Genomic DNA, 11,395 nt, shown 5'->3' with positions numbered 1-11,395 from the left:
GGCCTGGTGCTCCCAGCCCCTTCTCTATGCTCCTCACAGGGCCCCAAGCTGGCAGTGATGCTCTGCAGAGCAAGTGGGCTGTGGGACCATGGAGTGAGTCCACACTGGCTGTGCTGGTCAGGTCCAGCTGGACTAGGCACTGCCACAAGCTCCTTCCCAGGGGTCTAAAGCTGTGGAAGGAGCTCAGAGCATTTCTCATGACTCAGGATGTTTTCCAGTGTACACACTGAACCACCTTTAGGCTTTGACTGAAGGAGATGTGAATCACCCTCCTGTCTCCGTTTGCTGATCTTGCTGGGTCCCCACAGCCATCCCTGGGATGGCAGAGCTCTTGTTTGCTTGTAGATACTTAAATGTAGTGCATTGCCTTTGGCTGACTCCACCTTGGATGGTCCTTCTTTTGGGACGCCCACATGCAGGCACATGGTGTCCCTTGGAGACACCCTCTGCTCTCCTGGGGTCTCCATTTTCCCCTCCAGAAAGCTGGACAGCTACCGTTCAGCTCTGCTGCATGCAGGGGAGCCCTGGGCAGGCACTGCAGAGCGCGTTCACCATCTCCGGTCGTGCTGGGCACCCACAGCTGAGACCTGAGTCCAGACCTCACTCCCCAAAACACCTCGCTGTGGCTGAGCCCACCGAGAACCAAGGTCAGCAAAAAGTCATGGACTAGTCAACCTAGTCCTGACTTCAGCAAAAAGGAGAGCACCGCCTTCAGGAGCTGCCCTTGGTAAACACCATTTATTACAGAAATGCTCACTGGAAAGCGAGTTCACACATTTACCAGAGGTCTCTGGGTTAGTAGGCACAGCCAGGTCATGATCTGGAGATGTGGGATGAATATAACTATTCTGGTATGAACATGATCATCATGGGAAAAAATGAAATTAACCTGTGAGGAGAGATGGGCATCTTACTGCTGCTGAAGGTGAACCGATTGAATCAGTTTCCTCAGGGCATCTTTGAGCTCCTGGTTCCTCATGCTGTAGATGAGGGGGTTCACTGCTGGAGGCACCACCGAGTACAGAACTGCCACCACCAGGTTCAGAGGTGGGGAAGACATGGAGGGGGGCTTCAGGTAGGCAAACATGCCAGTGCTGACATACAGGGAGACCACGGCCAAGTGAGGGAGGCACGTGGAGAAGACTTTGTGCCATCCCTGCTCAGAGGGGATCCTCAGCACGGCTATGAAGATTTGCACATAGGAGAAAAGAATGAAAAAAAAACACCCAAGGGCAAGGACAAAATTGGTTACAAGAAGCCCAACTTCCCCGAGGTAGGAGTCTGAGCAGGAAAGCTTGAGGATCTGGGAGATTTCACAGAAGAACTGGCGTAGAGCATTTCCTTGGCAGAGGGGGATTGTCAGTGTATTGGCTGTGTGCAGCACAGCATTGAGAAACCCACTGCCCCAGGCAGCTGCTGCCATGTGGACACAAGCTCTGCTGCCCAGGAGGGTTCCGTAGCGTAAGGGTTGGCAGATGGCCATGTAGCGGTCATAGGCCATGATGGTGAGAAGAGAAAATTCTGCTGTGATAAAGAAGGCAAACAGAAAGACCTGAGCAGCACATCCCGTGTAGGAGATGGCCCTGGTGTCCCACAGGGAATTGCCCATGGCTTTAGGGACTGTGGTAAAGATGGAGCCCAGGTCGAGGAGGGAGAGGTTGAGGAGGAAGAAGTACATGGGGGTGTGGAGGCGGTGGTCGCAGGCTACGGCGGTGATGATGAGGCCGTTGCCCAGGAGGGCAGCCAGGTAGATGCCCAGGAAGAGCCAGAAGTGCAAGAGCTGCAGCTCCCGCGTGTCTACAAACACCAGGAGGAGGAACTGGGTGATGGAGCTGCTGTTGGACGGTTGCTGCATCTGGGCATGTGCGACTGTTGAAGAAGTGAAAGGCAGTGAGAAGTTAGGACAGACTTTTCAAGTAAGAAAATGAATTTTATTTTTTTTCCATTTTCTTTATTTTCTTGTAGATACCCCTGTCCTACCTGGGCAATCATCTTCAAAGTTAGAAATCCTCAGCATTTATATCATGAGACCTGAGTAGCAAAGGGTTCACTGTCACTCAGTGCAGGCTGTGGGGAGCTGGTCTATCTATCGCTCTTGTTCCCAGACGCCCTGCGCTCGCGTGTGCTTGAGTTGGAGGATGATTGCAGTGGTATGTTCCCCTTAAAAGAAAATGCACCCTGCTGAGAGTAGAGGAGTCTGGACTCAAAGCTCAGATCTCCAAACTTGTTCCTCTTTCACAGGGCAACTGACAGTGGCCTCAACACTCCCCTTCTAGGAAAGGACACACAGGGCACCTTTCAGCTGCCCACTGTCGTGGCTTCACTTAAGTCAGCAACTCAGCACCACACAGCCGCCTGCTCACCCTCCCCCCCGCCCCGGTGGGATGGGGGAGAGAATTGGAAGAGCAAAATTAAGAAAACTTGTGGGTTGAGATAAGAACTGTCTAATAATTCGGAAAAAGAAAAAATAATATAATAATACTATTAATAGTAATAAAAAAATATAACAAAAAGGAAAACAACAAAAGAGAGATATAGGAATAAAACCCAGGAAAAAAAGAAGTGATGCAAATGCTCACCACCCACTGACCAATGCCCAGCCAGTCCCTGAGCAGCGACCGCTACCCCCTGGCCAACTCCCCCCGGTTTATATACTGTGCATGATGTCATATGGTATGGAATTGCCCTTTGGCCAGTTTGGATCAACTATCCTGGCTGTGCCCCCTCCCAGCTTCTTGGGCACCTGGCAGAGCAGGGGAAGATGAAAAGTCCTCGACTGGTGTAAACATTACTTAGCAACCACTAAAACATCAGTGTGCTATCAACATTATTCTCATACTAAACCCAAAACACAGCGCTATATTAGCTACTAGGAAGAAAATTAACTCTATCCCAGCCAAAACCAGGACGCCCACCTACAGCTGCTTTTTAAAGACCATGTCCACAGTCTTAGCACCTCTGGGGCTCCTTTATGGGTGTCTCAGGTATCACACAGATGCTGTGAGACAGCTGTGCCTGGTGTCAAGCTCACAGCCAGGCAGGACACTGCAGGGAAATGGTCAAGTGTTCTGCAGAGAGGATCTCCTTTGGGGAGAGCCATTCGTTTCACAAGCCCACAGGCCACATTTCCTGGAGCCCCACGGGACAGAAAGGGGCTGGGACACCTCACCCCCACACAGACCCCTGCCTAGGAAGCCTTGAAGGGTCAGTGTCAGAAACTCCCCAACCCCACGGAGCCCAAAGGCAGGAACAGGAGCAGCACAGGAGGGAAAGTGGGAAATGAAGGAGCTGCACCACAATGCTTCTGCCAAGAGGGGCAAGAAGAGAGACAAAGGCACTTGGGAAAGTCGTCACCGTAACCAGCCGTGCACACAGCCTCACATACAGCCATGCTGCACGGCAGTCACACTCGGTCCCTGTGCTCTGCAGAGGGAAATGGGCACTTGGCTGGAGAGAGGCACCTCTCCTCTGCTGGAGCTCTGGCTGCAGAGGGGACGGCTGATGCCTGGTGCCCCACGGCCATGAGGGCAGAGACTTTGCTGGGTCAGAGAGGAGGCAAGGGGGCTTGCTCAGTGGAAGGTGACCACACTGGAGGGGGTGTCAGGGAGTTTTCCCAATTCTCCTTCCCATGACATTACTATGTTTAGTTTTCTCTTCTTCTTCCCTGCCCACCCCTCTGCTTCTTGCACCTTTTCCACCTGCTTCCCTGCCCCACATCATATTCCTCACAGGAAATTCTGAGAGGCCCCATCCCACCATCTGTGCACTCAGTTCTGCCCTATAGAACACGCCCTGTGGGAGGGCACTGTCTAGGGACATCTCCCTGCTTGCAGGTGGTAAAGAGCAGGTCAGAGAAACGGTGATGTTGCCAGCAGAGGTGATGCTGGTGCTGCCTGTAGGCTGAGGGGTAGGTGAAGGCAGTTTATGAGGTTCCCAGCAGACCACGTAACTGATCACGTAACAGTTCAAGAATCCCAGTCACTTCTCAGAAGTGGCAGCTCCTTTTCCCTTTACAGCCCCACAGCATGAAATTGCAGCCTAATAGAAGCACCTTCCTTTCCAGGTAGCCCCTGCCTGCACCTTCCTCTTGAAACATCCCCTTGGAAATGCCCTGGGGCTGATCTGGAGCTGTGAGCAGCCCTGACCCATGCAGCACCCTCTTGAGAGCAGAAGGACCCTGCCCTGCCCTGCTGGGGGTCCCTCCTTCCACCCACAGCTTCTCCCCACAGCACCGAGGGGAGCTCCGTAGGCAGGCTGAGTGCTGACCCTGGCAGGCAGCAGAGTTCCTGTCATGGCAAACAGCACCCTGGGGTGCAGCGACCCTGCTCGGAGCCTGGGGCAGCCCTGCCTGCACACCCAGCTTGGCACCCCTGCAGCCATCCCTGGGAGGAGGGAGCTGTCTCCACTGTCCCTCTGATGGTGCAGCAGGCAAGCCCTGCTCTGGAGCACGTCCTCTTCCTCCTCCACACCAGAAAAGCCAGGAGAGCCATCCTGGCAGGTCCTATCAGCTGTGACATGTGCCAGGTCTAGCAGACACTTCCAGGAACTCATCTGCATTGCCCTGCAGCCAGAGACTTACCGTGTCAAGGGCTGTGAAGATTTCTCCAACAGTGAGCTCTCACCTCTCCTCCCACTCCAGGAGCTCTCTCTCGCTCTTCTTGTCTGCCCTCAGTGCCTGCAGGCAGTGCCCTCAGCCCTGCTGCCCTTTGCAGAGGAGCTTCTCCTGAGCAGAGCTGTCTCTCTGCAGCGCTGCCCGCTTGCCAGGAGCTCCCTCCATGCCAGGAGCCCAGCCCAGCTCAGCAGCAGAGGACCAGCCCAAGGCAGCACTTTCTCTGCCCCCTCTGGGCTCCCTCCAGGTGTCCCTGGGGCTGCAGGGGAACCTGCTGGGAAACAGGCTGAAGGCAGCACTCATGTTCCCTCCCTCAGCAGGGGGGGGAGACACTTCTTCCCAGCACTGTATTTTCTGCGATGAGGAAAATATTTGGGCATGAGAATCACCTTTCCTTGTTCCATCATTAGACAGGACACCTGCACAGTGACATGGACGGGATGTCCTTTACCTGTTCTGAGGGAAGGGATGCAGCTGAGTCAATGGAGCATCTCATCCTGGGTGTGTAGTCCTGGTGCTGGAAGGGGACTCAACTCCCTCCCATGCCTGCCACAAACCCACAGGAGGTGGAAGTGGGATTTCCTCACCTCAGTCCAACTAAGCACAAAACAGGCACCTGCATATGAGCTCCTTGTCTCAGCTCCCATGGTCATCAGTGCAGATGGATGCTAGGAGTGAGATGCAAATGTCTGCTGACACTTGAGGTGCCAGAAGTAGTCGAAGACATGTGCAGGGAACTGTAAACTGAAATGGAGCAGTTCGTAGAGACAGGGCAGCATCTGGGGGCATCCTCTTGGAGGCTGTTGAGAATTTCCTTTGGCCATCTGAAAGGTTGCCAAGTTATGGGCAGCTGAACTTGTTATGCTCAGGGCAGCTTCTAGAGGTATTCATCTGAACAGTTGGAGTCATGTGGCATAGGGAGAGCTCGGCTTCTTTCTTCTCCTTCTGCTGTATTTACCAGATCTCCACTGACTCCACCGGCAGGTTTCTCATGGTCATCCCCACGTTGCCTAACAGAATTTAGGGCAGCCACTCAATTTAATGTTCAAATCCAGGCCCACAGAGCTACGGGAGATGCCAGGGCTTGCAGGAACAGCAGAGGACTTACAGGAAAGCAATTCCCATTCAGAGCGTGTGTTTGACAGAGACCCCAGAAGGCATCACAAGGAGTGCGATTTGCTGCCTGTGTGCCATTGACTGTTGCCATCAGTCAGGGGCATCGGTCATCAAATGCCATCAGAGAGGCAAGGTCTGTCCCTCCTCTACCCAACAGCTGCAGGCGTTGTGTGAACACGAAGCACATCACACTGGGGTCTTTACTCAGTCCCTTGATGATACAGTCAAGGAACAGACCAATCATTTTCCCAATGTGCCTGGATACATCTTGTCTTCAAAGACAGCATCCTTCAAGCACAGCAATGATCCTTATAAAAAACTAATTGAAGCTGGAAAGTGAATGCAACAGGAACCAAGAAGAGCTGTTACTACATCAGGAACAGTTAAAGAAGAAAGAGGGAGACTCTGGGATCACTGCTGAATTTAGTAAGAGTAGGTGTAGACAGATTTGAGATACTCTGTGTCCTCTTTGCCTCAGTTATACCAGCAATTACTCCCAGGCCTTTGGGCTCTGAAGCAGTACTCTGGAGGAGAACAACCAGGGCTGGATGGGGATCAAGCCAGGGGTTACTTGAGCAAACTACACCCTTACCAGTCCGTGGGACTGGAGAGGTTGCATCCAAGGGTGCTGGTCAGCACAGTGAGCTCATGTGGATGACGGAGCACAGCCACCCCAGCAGTGGGCATTCCCCATCTGTCAGGCTGAGGCATGCACACAAGATGGAAACATCTTTATCATCACTGATTGGCACAGGAGGGACCTTCCTTCCTGTTGCATTCTCAGGGCTATCCTCTTCCTCAACCTCCACCCACAGACATCCCCTGCTTTCCATTGCTGGTTTCACACATGTTTTTGAGCTTTTTCTAAAGCCACCAGCCATCCCCTTGTTTCTCACTGACATCCCCCAACCCTCTCTCCCACACCTACACATGGCCAAGCACTACTGCTCCGGGTCACTCACTCTTCAGAAGAGGCCTTGGGCATTTTGGATCTTCCAGATGCTTTTTACAATCTTCCTTGCTGCCTCCAGAGCTTGCGGTGAGCTTTCGCGGCCACAACAGGGCCTTTTGTACACTACCTTTTATGAAACGGCTGTCTCTTTACGACTGTCTGTGCAGAAAGAGTAGTCACAGAAATGCACCAAATATATCAGAGCAGACGCTGAGTGAAGTGCCAGTAAGAACCAGGTGAGCTAGCCCCATGCCTGTGGCTTCCTGGCAAGGAATCTGTCCTGAGAAGGGGATCCAGCCTCTGCCGCTCTCTGGAGACAAAAACCAGCAGTGTCCATGCCACCTGGGGACACAAAGGGCTGACTTTTGCAAGACCACCCTTCACCTGAACCACTTCAGATATGTACTTGTGGACTGGGTATCACGCTGTATATTGCAAATACTGATTCCATTGGAATTGCCCAGAGGGGCTACCACAGATGCAGATTGCTCCGCTGCAGATACCTATATTGAGGCAGATTAATGCTTTTGCTGTTGTGTTTGTTGTTGTAGATACTGACATTCTTAGGGAAATCACAGAAACACTTGAAGGATAATTGGAGGGTTACCACCTTAGCGGCCCTCCAGTGATCTGGTTCCTGTTTGCCATTGTCTCACTGTCATTGTGCAGGGTGTGGTGTAAAAGGTGCTGAGCAGAGGGGGATAATCACTCCTTCTGGCTGTGCTCCTGCTCACACAGCCCAGGATGCTGTTGGCCGCCTTCACTGCTGGCTCCTGTTTTGCCTCATGAAACTCCAGGACCACCAGAGCCATTTCCACAGAGCTGCTGCCCAGCCACGCAGCTCCTGGCCTCTGTCGCTGCAGCCTATAACTCCCCTGCTCAGTCCTTGGGTCTTTTTAGAAGATGTATGCAGGATTGGCTTTTTGCTTTCTCCACTCCTGATGACCTTCCACAATGTATCAGAGCAGCCCTGCTATGACATGGGCCTGGTCTCTCAACACCCTGGGATTCATCCCATCTGGTCCAATGGACTATGAAGGGTTGAGCTTACCTAAGTAACCCCTGACTTGACCTCCATCCACTGCTGGATTTGCCTGGGGTTCTGCCTCTTCAGCACATGGAACTTGGGGATCTCACTGGTGAAGACATAAGCCAAGAGTACCTCACACCTATCTACACCTAACTTGAGCAAATTCAGCCACACATTATCTTCATTTCATCTTTTTGTCAGACCACAGCTGTAGTGAGCTCTGCTGCCCTTCTGTGCTGCTCACAGGGGCTCCCCCACTAAAAGTCACAAGACCAGGCCAAAGTCTGCTCCTCTGAGGTCTGGCATCTGCACTCTTCTATTCTCCTTCCCCTTGCGAGGTGAGACCCCACTATTCCATGGTCATGACAGCCAACGCTGACACTGGTTTTCACATCCATGTACAGTTCTTCCTTCTTTGAGAGGAACAGATGCAGATGAGCATCACCACAGATGACCAATCTGGCAGCTGTGCTATAAAGACCTGTGTCCCAAGCTTTGTCTTGACCAAGCCCCTCCAGAAAGCTCCAGGACTGTTTGCATGCTGTTGTGGTCCCCTCCCAGTGAATGCCAGGGTAATTAAAGTCCACAGGGGGACTTCAATGGGTTCTTTGTCTCCCACCAAAACGTCACCCTTACCAGCCTCTCCTCCAACCCTCACCCACAAGGGCTCACCCAACATGTTCATCCCATAGAGGAGCTCCACACACCTAAGCAGCTCCTTCACACTGAGGACACTTCCCTCCTGACCTTTCTGGCCTCCTGATCATCCTGTACCCACCCATCACAGCAGCCCAGCCATGTGAGCTGTCCCAACAGGCTCAGCTGTTCTTCCCTCCAAGTGGAATGAAGAGGTTGCACACACAGCCCCAGCTCCTCCTCTCTGTGCCCCAGGCTGAAGGCATCAGTGCATGTCTGGGCTGCAGCACCTCAGCTGGGGCACATTTGGGCTGAGAGCAGACTTGCAGCAGGGAAAGCTGCTACCAAGCCCCCAAGCCCTCAGCTGTGCAAAGGCTTTGCTTCAGAGCAGAGACATGCTGGAGTGGATGGCAGATGGCAGTGAGAAGAAGAAGTGAGGTGCCCACAAAGAGAGCAAAGCCCGCTCTCCCCAAGGCCAGAGAGAAACAGAGCTTGGCATTGCATCTGAGCAGGAGAGGGGTTTGCTGTCTCTTGTGTCTGCAGCCCTGAGGGCCTGCGGTGGAGGTGAAGCTGATCTCAGGAAGGAAGAGATGATGTTGAAAATGTCCTTGGCGTCGGACATCCTGTGATTCAGGCACACAGTGAAAATCACTGGCGTGATCCATGATTGTGACATGGAGGGGGTGGTTAAACGATGAGGAAGGGAAGACCCAGGAGAGTTTGAGAGGGAATGCACATGACTGGAGACCTTGGCGTGATGTGCTTTGTATTCATGCACTGCCCTGCATCCACTGGAAAGAGAAGGGAACAACCGTGCATGACTGCAGTGGTGCGATTCAGTCACTGGCCCAAAGGCACTGACTCTGTCTGAGATGCCCTGGGTGATGCCTGCCACACAACGAGTATGAATGGGGATGGGGTTCCTGTATAGGACCTGTGCTGTCCATATCAGCTGCATGTAGTTGTGCTGCAGAGCCCTGGCATCTCACGTGATCAGAGTGAGCCCTGGCATCTCACCCCTGGCATCTCTGCAGGCCTGTAACTGGATAGTAAATTAAGACTGCCCTGAATTACGTTGGACAATTGGAGTGCAAGGGATGCATTTGACACAACTGCCATTATACTCGAAGGATGTGTAGAAAATACAGTTGATGGTGAAGAGAAAGAGAAACAGAGCTCTCCCTATGCCACATGACTCCTTTTGATCAGCTGAATACCTCTATAGGCAGCCCTGTACAGAAGGAATATAGTGGTCCTAAATTTGGGCATCTGCTGTCATTCCAGCTGTCCAATTTAATTTCCCATCAGCCTCCAAGAAGATGCCCCCAGATGCTGCCCTGTCTCTATGAACTGCTACATTAGAGCTTGCAATCTCTTGCACTTATTGTGGACCACCTCCTGAACCCCAAATGTCACCAGATGTTTGTGTCTGAAAACCTCAGCCCTGGTCTCCATCTCTAGGAATGAGCATGGGAGCTGAGACAAGGAGCTCACATGCAGGTGCTAATTTTGTGCACACCTGAAGCGAGGCAAGAGGAATTCCACCTCCTGTGGGTTTGTGGTCTGCATGGGAGTGAGCAGAGTCCCCTTCCAGCACCAGGACTACAGACCCAGGATGAGATGCCTCTGTGGACTCTGCTGAATCCCTTCCCTCAGCAGGGGTACAGGAGATCCCTACCAGTCACTGTCTGGGTGTCCTGTCTAATGATGGGACAAGGGAAAGTGATGACAGGATCTAAATCTGATTCTGGGAAGTGAAATGACACAGCTGGAAAGAAGTGTCTCTCTGCAGCTGAGGGAGGGAACATGAGTGCTGCCTTCAGCCTGTTTCCCAGCAGGTTCCCCTGCAGCCCCAGGGACACCTGGAGGGAGCCCAGAGGGGGCAGAGAAAGTGCTGCCTTGGGCTGGTCCTCTGCTGCTGAGCTGGGCTGGGCTCCTGGCATGGAGGGAGCTCCTGGCAAGCGGGCAGCGCTGCAGAGAGACAGCTCTGCCCAGGAGCAGCTCCTCTGCAAAGGGCAGCAGGGCTGAGGGCACTGCCTGCAGGCAGCAAGGGGGGTGAGGGTGGTAAGAGAGAGGTTAAAGGCAGATGGGAGTGGGAGGACAGAGGAGAGCTCACTTGCAGAATAACCTTCACAGCCCTCTACCTGGTAAGTCTCTGCCTGCAGGGCAATGCACCTGCAGCTTCTGGAAAGATCTCCTAAAGCTGGCACATCCCACAGCCTACGGGATCGGCCAGGAGGGCTCTCACAGTTTCCCCAGTGTAGAGAAAATGACTGGCTTTGGAGCAGGGCTTCCCTGCTGCACCATCAGAGGGACGGGGCATGTCGGCTGCCTTCACCCGGGGATGGCTGCGGAGCGTGAAGCTGGGGGTGCACCCAGGGGTGCCCAGGGCTGTCCTTGAGAGCAGGGCCCCTGCACCCCAGGGGCTGTGTGCTGGGGCAGGACCTTTGTCTCCTGCCAGGGTCAGCTCTCAGCTTACCTGGGGAGCTGCCAGCAGCAGTGCGGGGAGAAGCTGTGGGTGGAAGAAGCAACTGCTGGCGGGAGAGGGTCCTTCTGCTGTGAAGAGGGTGCTGCGTTGGTCAGGGCTGCTCACACCTCCAGATCACCCCCAGGGCATTTCTGAGGGGACTTTTCAAGGGGAAGGTCAATGCAGGGACTACGTTAAAGATAAGGAGCTTTCCTGAATTTGTGTTTTTCATTTCCTATTTGGAGGGCACGGGGAGGTGGAAAAAGGGATCTCTCAAGTTTGAAGAAGTCACTGAGACTCCTGAGCTGTAACTTTGAGTGATCAGCAGGTCTGCCAGAAACCTCCTAGAGTGCCTTCAGCCACTCCTCTGCCTATGGACAGCACCAGCATCACCTCTGCTGGACCCATCAGGGTGTTTCTTCCCTGCCCTTTTCCACCTGCAAACAGGACCATGCATGCAGTCAGTGCCCTGCAAACAGGCAGGTTTCTGTAGGGCCAGGGGGAGTGCACAGAGGTTGGGATGGGATCTGTGAGCGCTGACAGGGAAAGACATGGGACAGGGAAACACCTCCCAGGAGGAAAATC

Source organism: Mycteria americana, unplaced genomic scaffold (genome assembly GCF_035582795.1).
Source record: "Mycteria americana isolate JAX WOST 10 ecotype Jacksonville Zoo and Gardens unplaced genomic scaffold, USCA_MyAme_1.0 Scaffold_46, whole genome shotgun sequence".
Lineage (NCBI taxonomy): Eukaryota > Metazoa > Chordata > Aves > Ciconiiformes > Ciconiidae > Mycteria > Mycteria americana.
The sequence above is the reverse complement of the archived record's forward strand: the minus strand, read 5'-3'. Positions refer to the sequence as shown.